This window comes from Onychostoma macrolepis, chromosome 12, assembly GCF_012432095.1.
Source record: "Onychostoma macrolepis isolate SWU-2019 chromosome 12, ASM1243209v1, whole genome shotgun sequence".
NCBI lineage: Eukaryota > Metazoa > Chordata > Actinopteri > Cypriniformes > Cyprinidae > Onychostoma > Onychostoma macrolepis.
In genome coordinates this window covers 4183137-4193657 of record NC_081166.1, presented here as the reverse complement: position 1 = coordinate 4193657, position 10521 = coordinate 4183137, and the positions used below count along the sequence as shown (strand labels likewise).

Below are 10521 nucleotides of genomic sequence, written 5' to 3'. Positions count from 1 at the left end.
ATTTATATGATTTTTTTCTTTGTCAAATTTTCCATTGTTAATGAAAGTCTTTCTAAGTTTTAAAGCATAAACCTCAAGTTTTGTAGAGTGATAATGGAAAGCATTAAAAACCTCTATAAAGCAGGAAAACATGGCCCATATAGGCACATTACAACTCAATTATAAGAAAATAAAAATATCCAAAAGGCCCCTGGGCCCTGAGTCTTTGATAATATTTTGTTGGGATGCACTTCTTTCTGTAGCAGCAGCAATGGCACAGATATTCTAATACCTTTTAACAAGGCATCCATGAAACTTGCATTCTCTTATTAATTGCTGGAAGAATGAAACCTTACAGCCAATTAGAATACAACTTTCTTATGCAGATTTCGTCTTACACGCAGTGCTATAAGGCATTCCCTCCCAAAAAACAAACAAAACAAAAGCAAACAAGAAAACAAACAAATAAAAACTGCTTGCAAAGAGTTTAATGAACATGTTGTGGAGCTAAAGGATGCATGTTTAACAAGCTTTGTGATTGTTCTCTTTTGTTTTAGATCATGCCGCGTTTCTTCATACTTTCCTACCAGCTTTCTCTGGATTTTCACTCTCCAGACATTGATAATTATTTCTGCAAGAAGCATACAACAAACATTGACATACTTTTTATTTATTTATTTACTTACTTATTTATGTAAGCCATGGCAAAATAAGATTTTTTTTTTTTTTTTTCAATTTAAAAATATCATGCAACTGTGGAAAATAAGAATATTTAAGGTAGATTGCAATGCATGCAAATATACAGCATACCTGCACGCATATTTGCCCTCTATATGCAGGTATGTTTGCGTATATAAACACACACAAAAGACAAACTACATCGCCTTTTCTTGTCTGGCGTAGACTAGACCATTTGCACATGAATTCAGCCCACAGGCCATTAGAGTCCGTCTGCAGGCCCTGTCTGTCCATCGCCACGGTGCACTGGGTCTCAAAGATATCTAATTATTTACCAGAGGTCAGGGAGCAAGTGCCCTCAACAAATCCAAGAATAGGACTCTCTCCTATTAATCTCCATTCTGCCGATGATAGATACGAGAAAGGGAAGGAGTCACTCATGCCCGCTCCTGATTTACAGAGAAGCATCAATCTTGTCATCCGTTCGGCAAACAATAACTGTCAGAGGCGAGGAGGAGAGCGAAGGGGGGTTCAGCCTGACTACTGTATATGTGAACTCATCTGTAATGTTGCCTTTCCTCATTTCTTCATGATGGAATTGTTGGGGACACATCGCTTTTCCCACAATCCATTTGCGCGCCGGTTGACAGAAATAGGGTGAAGGTGGAGAAAAGTGAACCAAATTGCCCGCATTTAGCCGAAGTCGACTTCCAGTCGCCGGACGAGTGAGGGAAATAAAAGCAGAGGCTGATAGAGTTACAAAATATTTGTTGGGAGTCAACTTCGGAAAATGAGCCGCTGGATATCTGATATGTTTATCAGACGTAAACAGGACATTTTAAGCGCCGGTTGTCCTCGAAACGATCTGCATAGGATGCGTTGGGTTTGTTATGAGGTGGATGGATCTATCAAAACAATGGTTTCCATACTCTCAAACAAGAGGCCATGTAACCTTTCTACATGCTGCAGGATATACAAATGTCTTTCCTTCCTCACTATGTTGAAAGAGTTGTCTTTGTGTACTTGGAACATTTATTTGTGGGCACTGTAAGTCATAAAATAGTCCAATCCGGTCTTTATGTTGTGGAAGGAGCTGCTTTGAAGACTAGTGACAGGCATTTCCACCTCCGAGTTTCTATTAAATTTGGGGATTTTCTTTAGTGCATTGAACGTTGGGCGTAAATGAACAAACTACCAAGAACCCTCTGACCTCCTGAAAAGAATTCATCATTTGATTTTATTGTTCAGAGACTGACTTCGTTGGGAAGTAAAGAGAGAGAGTGAGCAGATTTGTTTGGTTGCGCCAAAAACATTGTATATATCTGTCCCTATAAGTATACCCGAGACGTTTGGGAAGACTGAATTATCGGACATAGTCATTGTATTTTACCCAGTTATTTTAATGCAATTCTATCACTGTCAAATCTCAGATGTGATTCTGCTTGCTTTTGCAGGGACGAATTCTCCTCCCGTTGCGCGTTTGCTCCTTCCACGCCAAACGGTCGCTCTCTGTGGAGATGTGGGACTCTATACAGTGAGTTTGTATGACATGATCTGTATAAACTCTGTCGACAATAAGCTCAGAGTTATCAATCTTTTTCTCGTTTCAATAAGAACGTTACCAAGGCCTTGCTCCTCAGGATGAAATATAACTCCAGCTTGGCACGTCATCTGCACAGGCATATGTTATTATAAATTGACATATTTATAAAATAAGCGCTCAACTTTTATTTTATTTCTCATCATGTGCTCGCAGAGGCGGACGAGGTGTTGAGTGTCATACATGTAGCCTCACACTTTCCAAATTAGACATGTTTGTTAAACTTCATACTCAGGGTTGGGGATTTGAACAAACTTCTAAATGAAGTTTCGAGCTTCTGTTCATGACTCGTCCTGTGAATGATATCTCAAAATGTGAGGCTTGTTGAGCAATTGGATTGAAGTTTTTTTGTCCTTGCACACAATATAACAGTCCCTTACATTCAAGGCTGGGCCTGAGCCATATGTAGAGTCTGTAGTATCTCAGAGACTTGGTGTAGAAACAATTTTCCCTCAGAAAATGATTGTTAATCTCACAAATAATTACAAAGAAATGGCAAGCACTCCAATAATCTTTACAACTTTGAAAAATCATTTTTTACAACATAATTTGACATGGGCCAGTAAGAAAACACCTTAGTAACCCTATATAGACAACACTGAGTAAATACCCGCAGAACAACTCCCTAGCAATGCAAAATGTCAGATTACCGTTTTGCGTGGCATTCTGACTTCGCAAAATGTAAAAAAAAAAAAACTCACGAGCTGTGCATGTGGCAACTGTGTACAATTGCAATTTAAATCACACCCATCTTTATAATCAATGCGGTGCCTAATGACTGTGTCTAAGCGGGGTTACATCGCCCTCATCTACATCACTAAGAGAGGATCAAAGAGTCCCAATCTTGTTTTCTATATAAATAAGGAGCTGGATTTGAGCACAAACACCCCTGTTTTCCAAGATATTGATGGTGGGTTGAATTAATGTGTCCTATAAGACAACACACCAAATCCCTGCAAAGCCTGGAACAGTCCACCCTCTTAGACACTTGACATTTGTTTTTCATCATGAACTTAAAGGTCACTAGCTGCCGGAGTGCCTGCCATCCTGTTTTGGTTTGCATTTGCATGAATTTTATTACCATCACACTCTCTGGAAACTCCAATTGTTTGACTTTTTTATTAATCTGATGTTGCACATTTCCAAACAAACAAGATATTTAAAGAAGAAAGAAAAGCAGAAATTGCTGCTTAATTGTAAACCCTGCTATTTTAAAGCAGCATATACAGTAATTATGCATGTTTGTTTGTTTAAATCAATCTATCTGTCTGTCTGTCTGTCTGTCTCTGTCTGTCTGTCTGTCTGTCTGTCTATCTATCTATCTATCTATCTATTTAATATTCATACTATTCAGTTATTTATTTTCTATACATTCTGTTGGTTTGACAAAATACATAATACAAATTGTTACAAATATATTGAACAACAATTTAAACAAATTTATACTAATTGGTACTTGCTTGTACTGTATGCATCTGTTATACAAAGGTAGGGCAAATCACTTGCTCTTCCAGCTGCAAAATGTGAGTAATTTCCCATGAACCCCTGCGGCCATATTCATTAACCTGCCTTTTGACTGGGCCAGTCAGATTTGAGTTCCAGTCATTAATATGCGTGACTCTTTTAATGAGGCTTAACAACCCTCCACGCCTCTCCTTTGAGCAACTCGGTGATCTTCAGAGGCCGTGTGTCTGTGCTCAGGATATTCCCCGTCTCCTGTCAAAAAAGAAATCACTCAGTGCCTGCTCTTAAATTCAGGTAGAATAATGACCTAAATACCAGGTTAAACTCAAGTGAACTGCTAGATTGACATAATTACATGGTTTCTAATCCAGATTAATATTTAAAGATATTCTGAGGCTTTTCAGAAGGGCCTGGGAGATTTGTATTAAACCAGTGAGAGTAAAAAGGAGTGGGAAGGATGAATTAATCATTCAGAGCCAACTGGATTTCTCTTTCTCGCAGCATTTGTGTCGATTTTTTTGTTGTAAAGATAATTTTAGCATATCATTTCCCCTTCTATGACCACAAATAGACTAGTTGGGCTAATTTGTTTGCATTACAGCATCCATGTTACACATAATGTAGACAGTAAAAACGGGATTAGTTGTCACACTTTCCTCAAGGGCCAGTAAGATTGTTAGTTTTCTTGTGTTCGCTTTTGGCTAAAACCTCATTGTTACAGAGATGTAGCCCTTCAAACAAGTCCTCGACTGTGAGGAACGTTGATGGCCAGTGAGTTCGGAATAATGGCTACGGAGAGGATGCACAAACGGAATGACCACCTGCATTGATTTCCTCTCAGCGGAGGGAACGTGACATAAATAATTCAGGTCCGATACTGTAAATGATGGCAGGCAGTGCCTCGGAGGTCAGCAGGTACCGGAGAAATGAGCTGGGCCGATTCGAAGGACTCGCTAGCTGTCAGTTCATCCACCCCCACGGTGATTTTGTTATTAATTCCCACTTGTGACCGTGCATGGCGCTGTGACCGCCGAACACACAAACTATTTATACAGGTTAAGGAGATCAATTAGATACCGGCCCTCCAACTATGCCCTGCCATCCGAAGAGTCCAAGCTCGAAGCGCTGAAGATGGAGAAAGAGACGGATTCTTCCATGAGCAAATCTTTTGGTACCGTATATTTACAAGTGATGGTGTTACGACCCAAAGGGATATGAGCTGCAAAGGTCAATAAGTCAAAAGCAGTGGGTCATATATTCACAAAAAGTTTGATCAAACACTTCGGGAAAAAAAAAAAAAAAAGTAGTCAAGCTTAATATTTGCTCTCTCATCTCTCAAGCAACTTCCTGTAAGCCGTGGAGACGTCAGCTAAAGTTTGCTGGCTTTTAGAGTCAATATCTAGAACTCCGAGCATGACAGATAAGCCCACACTTTTGAGGGTTTTGGGTTATGTTGTGTCAGGCCATCTGTTATAACTGTGTTTTCCGCCTTATTGCTGAAGTGGTCAAGTCCAGCAGTGAATCATGCCGGTCTGCTGGGACATAAACTCATGTAATTTGTCATGTTTTATGTTCCTTGAGCATTCTTGGTCAATCTGACTCTGCTATATGAGCATTTAATTTGACAAATCCATATTATGATTGATACACATAATGAGACCAGATATGTGTTTATAATGTTTAACCTAATATTTCAGAAGATTGCTGTCATTACGGGGAAAACTGTGGTTTTCTTCACATTTCTGAAAGACTTTCCACTTTTTGAAAGTTAGTTTTTTAAAAGTTTCATTAAATATAAAGTCTAAGCAACTGTATGCAGTTTTGTGTATTTCTGCGACTGTGGAGCCCCCTACAGTTGAGTATTTACTGTCGTAAATATCTAATTACAGTGGATAGCTGTGCACGTGCATTTGTTGACGCTGTAAAGCAATCCGCCCTCTTCGCGGAGTTTCGTGACCGCTCACCAATCTAAATTAAATATATAACTATATTTTCAGAATGGTGTTTGTCCCTACAAAGGATGTTGTGTTGAGGATGTTTGCTGTTACGTTGTTTTGCTGATGCTAAACTGTTTATATTTTATATTTTAGCAAGCTGGAATGCGGTTGCTAGTGTGTTCTGTGCGGTTGCAAAAGTATTCTGGGTAGTTGTTAGGTGTTTACTTTCTAGCGCAAGAAAAAAATAAAAATAAACGTATCTGATATTATGGTCTCTAGATATAACTCGGGTCTCTGCTGTGTAAGTCTGTGTGGATTTTTCGGCCGTTTTAATATGTACCACGTGAGAATCGTTTATTGAACACTAATACTTACATTTCTTTACAAGCCACATAATCTGAGGAATCCTTCATGTACTGTACATTGCACAAATGGTATGGGACGTATTTGTTTTACTCTATCAGTAGTAATGATTGCCTTAGCAAAGTCTACTAATTAATAAAACATGTAAAATATATCTATCTAGTCTAATGTGTATGTTGTGTTTTTGCTAGTTTTTCTCTGTGTTTTTATTCCTGACCCTAGAACTCACCTGAATAAATGCAGCCTTCCAGCGCTGTGGAGTCCAGGACCCCCAGGAGCCCTGCAGAAGAGCGAGAGAGATAAACAGATAGAAAGAAACCTTCTGGAAATCCATCCTTCATACATTTAAAACTACTGTAAGTATTTTCTGCTCCTCAAAGATTAAAAATCATATGACTTTAGCTGATAGGTTCACTCATACTCAATGCAATGCAGTGATTACTTTCCTGATAAAAATAGAAATGTTGGTTAGTAGTTCTTTACTGGATAAGATATTGCTATTCTCTCATTTAGTTTCTTCCCAACGCTGGGATGCAAAACTCTTTTTATTGCATTATGATAAACAACGGCTGTTGATGTGGCACATTTAGTTAAATAGCAGTTGGCAGCGCTGATTGAATGTGGACTTCCTCCAGTGATACAGTGATATTTGCTTTCCTAGAAGAGACAATGTCTGTACTAATCGTCTTCAGCACTGATCTCCATACTAACTAGCAGAATACATTTCAGTGCTCATAAATCAGCATTTCCAACAGCTCTTTAGTACAAGCATATTCCCACTCAGACGATGACACTTTGCAGAGAGACAGAGAGCGAGAGAGAGAAACTCTGGGCTCTGGCAAGCCGCACCATGTCAGTGACGGGCAGGGGAAGCACGCTGCCACCCTCTCTAAGATCTTTTTAAACTCCGCACGGATTCTCATGCCATCTGGACGGGCTGTGAGTAGCCCAGATCGGGGAGGTTGCCAGCAGGCCTCCGTAGCGCAATATGGCCCTCCCTTTAATGAACTGCTAACTGTCCTCTCTTTAAATCGAAGTGACATTTTACCCTTTATCGCTGGCATTTCTGGAGGCCTACGCACCGTCCCCTCATTTGCATTCCTTTACCTAGGAGAAATGTATATATCCCTGGTTTTAACAGTGGTCTGTTTGCGATGCTTTTTCATGTTTAATGCATATCTGTTTTGACAAGCACATCGATTCACTTGGTTTGTGATGCACATGTTATTCAGGCTGCATTGACCTTGTGTATCTAGCCGTATCACGCAGTTCAACCTAAATCACTATATATATATATGTTTATATTCGTATAAAATCTTTTTACAAGACATTTTTCAAAATATATTATTTTGTGTTCCACAGGAGAAAAAAAGGGAAACCAGTGCATACCAGTTTGATGGTGAGTAATTGATGACAGAATCGACTTGGGTAAGGTATCCTTACTGGGGAAGTAAATACTGTATGATACAGTCTTTGCATGTGTGAATTGTGTTTTTGCAGCTGATGCTAATTTAGACAGGCTGTATGTAATGAAGGATCATGCTGAGTATAAAGGAGCAGCTCGGGTCAAAATTCCCATGTGTCGACTTTGACATATCTGAGGATCACATGGCCATATGGACACACAAACCCTCTCCTTTACGTGCAAATCACCCCAAACCAAGACAAAGTGAGATTTAATATATATTTTTTTAGTGTAAAATCTTTGTAAACTTTAAATATGCAATTTGTAAGATTTGTATTTGGTATTTGGACTGTCATTTGGAAAATGTATAAAAATGTATAAGTATAGAGTGATTTTAAAAGTAAAACATTTCAAGCAAAGCAAAACTAAACAAACAGAACAAGATGTTTTAAATGTTTGTATATTTCAAACCAAACAATATTTAGCTTGAAAAATATGCTTTTCCTACTTTAAGTTGCCCTTGGTTTGATATTTGTGTATATATATATATATATATATATATATATATATACACAAATATCAATACATTAAATCACACTTTAATATGTATAACTGTTTAATTATATACATTATACACACAAATATTTATATATATTTATATATATATATATATATATATATAAATATTTGTGTGTATAATGTATATAATTAAACAGTTATACATATTAAAGTGTGATTTAAATGTATTTAAACTATTCATTAATTTATAAATAAATATGTAAATCATTGTATAATTCATTTATATATTGTATGAATATACATTGTTTAAAATGGTTTATTAATTAGTATAGTATGGAAATATGTAATATTTATTTTATTATTGTTATTATTAATAATTTAAAAATAAAAACCAAATAAATTAAAATGTAGTTTTTATATTCATATATTATATATTATTATGAATTAAAGTAATATTAATAACATTTAAAATATTAATAGAATAAATAAAGCATAACTTCATATATTAATATACATTTTATGACATTTTCTAGTTGTCAAACATTAGACATTTAACATCAAACTTGCACGTTATAAATTACCATGGGACCACCTTTTGTTTTGATCTGCTTTGGAATTAAGATTTTTACATAAATCTCTTAAATTCTGTCCTGAAGCCATTAAAAAAAAACAGAACATGAAAATTAAAGCTGTGTAAATGATATTTAATCTCTTGCACAGTATAATATTTGCATGTTCTGTCCGACATTAGGACTCAAGAGGACAATTGAAGATGAATTCCATTGTGATATTCATCTCGTAACACAGCTCTTTGTGAGGACTCACCCTTGGGCTACCGTCCTATTTACAGGCCACGGTAAAGAGGGATTATATAAATATCATTAAAGCATACCGTAATAAAACTAGCTCTGATGGATTCATGTGAACAGCATGGAAATGTATAAAATTCTGTGATGGCAACAAAAGCCATTTGCTTAAACGGCTGAACACAAGGGTTTTAGACTGAGAGGGAGAGGGAAAAAATATAAAGCAAAAGAGAAATTGATGCTCCGTAAAGCCGCGTGATAATTGGTGATAGCGCTTTTTTGTAAAGCTGATTCTGGATACTTCATAAAAGTCCCAGTGATGAAAAGAGAAAGTGTGTTTTCATAGCCTAATAAGTGTGTGAGTTTGTCTGCGTGCGTTTATGAGTGTCTGTTGGAGGGTGTAAGATGAAGCTGACGTCCCTGTTGAATTGACAAGCCGTTGCAAGAGGATTTGGTGGTTTAGCACTTTGGAGGATCCGATCGGAGTCTGAATCTTCCGTAGGGGACGGAGACAGACTTCCACAGACTGAGAATCTCCCTTCATTAATCACCGTCATTATTATTGATTTAGAGCGAGGAGCCCCCTCTACTGGGGTAATAAGAGCACGTTCTCACACACCCTGCTCTTCTGCAGTCACGAAGCCTGCTGAAATTGAGATTTTTTCTTCCCTGTACTGTCTCACCTTAGAGGGAAGCGTTTGTTTGTGGATCGCCGTGAAATCGAAGTGAAATTTTCCAGCGTGGACTCGCTCGCCGCTCTTCCCATGATTCCGGGTGTCTGACAGACCGCAAAGCATCAGAAACAACAGGAAATGTCCTTAAGGACACTGAGGTGTAAAATTAGTGGTGTTCTTGGACTTTATGTGCAAAGCTTCCAGATCCTATTGTTTTTTTGTTTTTTTATGCTCAATGGATGATTCCATCTTATTGTGTATTCCAGCGGCCCTTCCGTTTATTGTACGAGGTATTTTATTGTGTGCGGTGTGGTCCTCTGTCTGTTTTGTAAGACGGGCTGGTTTGTTATTCTCGTTGGGTTTTCCTCTTGTGTGTTTGGTTAAAGTGCTGACAGACTTACCGAGCTTGACTTCCTCCTCGGCTCCAGATGTTTAGGATGCCCTCCTGTGATACGACCTCGCCAGGTTTCAATATAAAGAACAGACTGACAATGAATGTTTACTGCAAGTTTTGCTCCCAAAATGAAGCGTTCTATATAAAATGCATTCTAAAAGGATTATGAATGCATTCATTTTGCATTAATTATGATTTCATGAATAATTGTAACCACAGTTATAATACCCGAAGAACAGTATAACCATTAAAACATGTTAAACAAACAATTTCAGATAAGGAACCTACAATGCATTTTAACTTTAGTTACAATTTTTTAAGAAAATATATAATGCATTACAATGAATTTCATGAATACATTTATAACGCATTATATGGTATATAAAGACACCAAGTAAAGTGTTACCAAATTTTCTCAAATAATAAATGCAGTGCTACACTGAGTGCAAATAACCTTGTTGGAAAAGGCTATTTTCATGTACTCCACCCGCTGCTTACATATTTTACCGTTAGTGCAAATAACATATTGCTTCAATTCACATTATTTGCATTTAGTGTAAACAAGATGCTATTTGTTGCTATATTTACTTGCTGCAAACAATATCTAAGACTATTTATGCTCCGTGTAAATAGCATCATTTTACACCACTGCCTATAATAATACCTTTCATAAATGAAAAACACATGAATTTCACACAAGAG

General features: G+C 37.3%; 1 long non-coding RNA gene across 1 annotated transcript; it reads left to right on the top strand.

Moving 5' to 3' along the window:
- Positions 1–5673: 5673 nt before the first annotated feature.
- On the top strand, positions 5674–7669 carry LOC131551387 (uncharacterized). Its single transcript, XR_009273743.1, has 5 exons — positions 5674–5959; positions 6047–6092; positions 6244–6377; positions 7384–7420; positions 7522–7669. It is a non-coding gene; the product is annotated as an uncharacterized LOC131551387 (long non-coding RNA).
- Positions 7670–10521: the final 2852 nt, after the last annotated feature.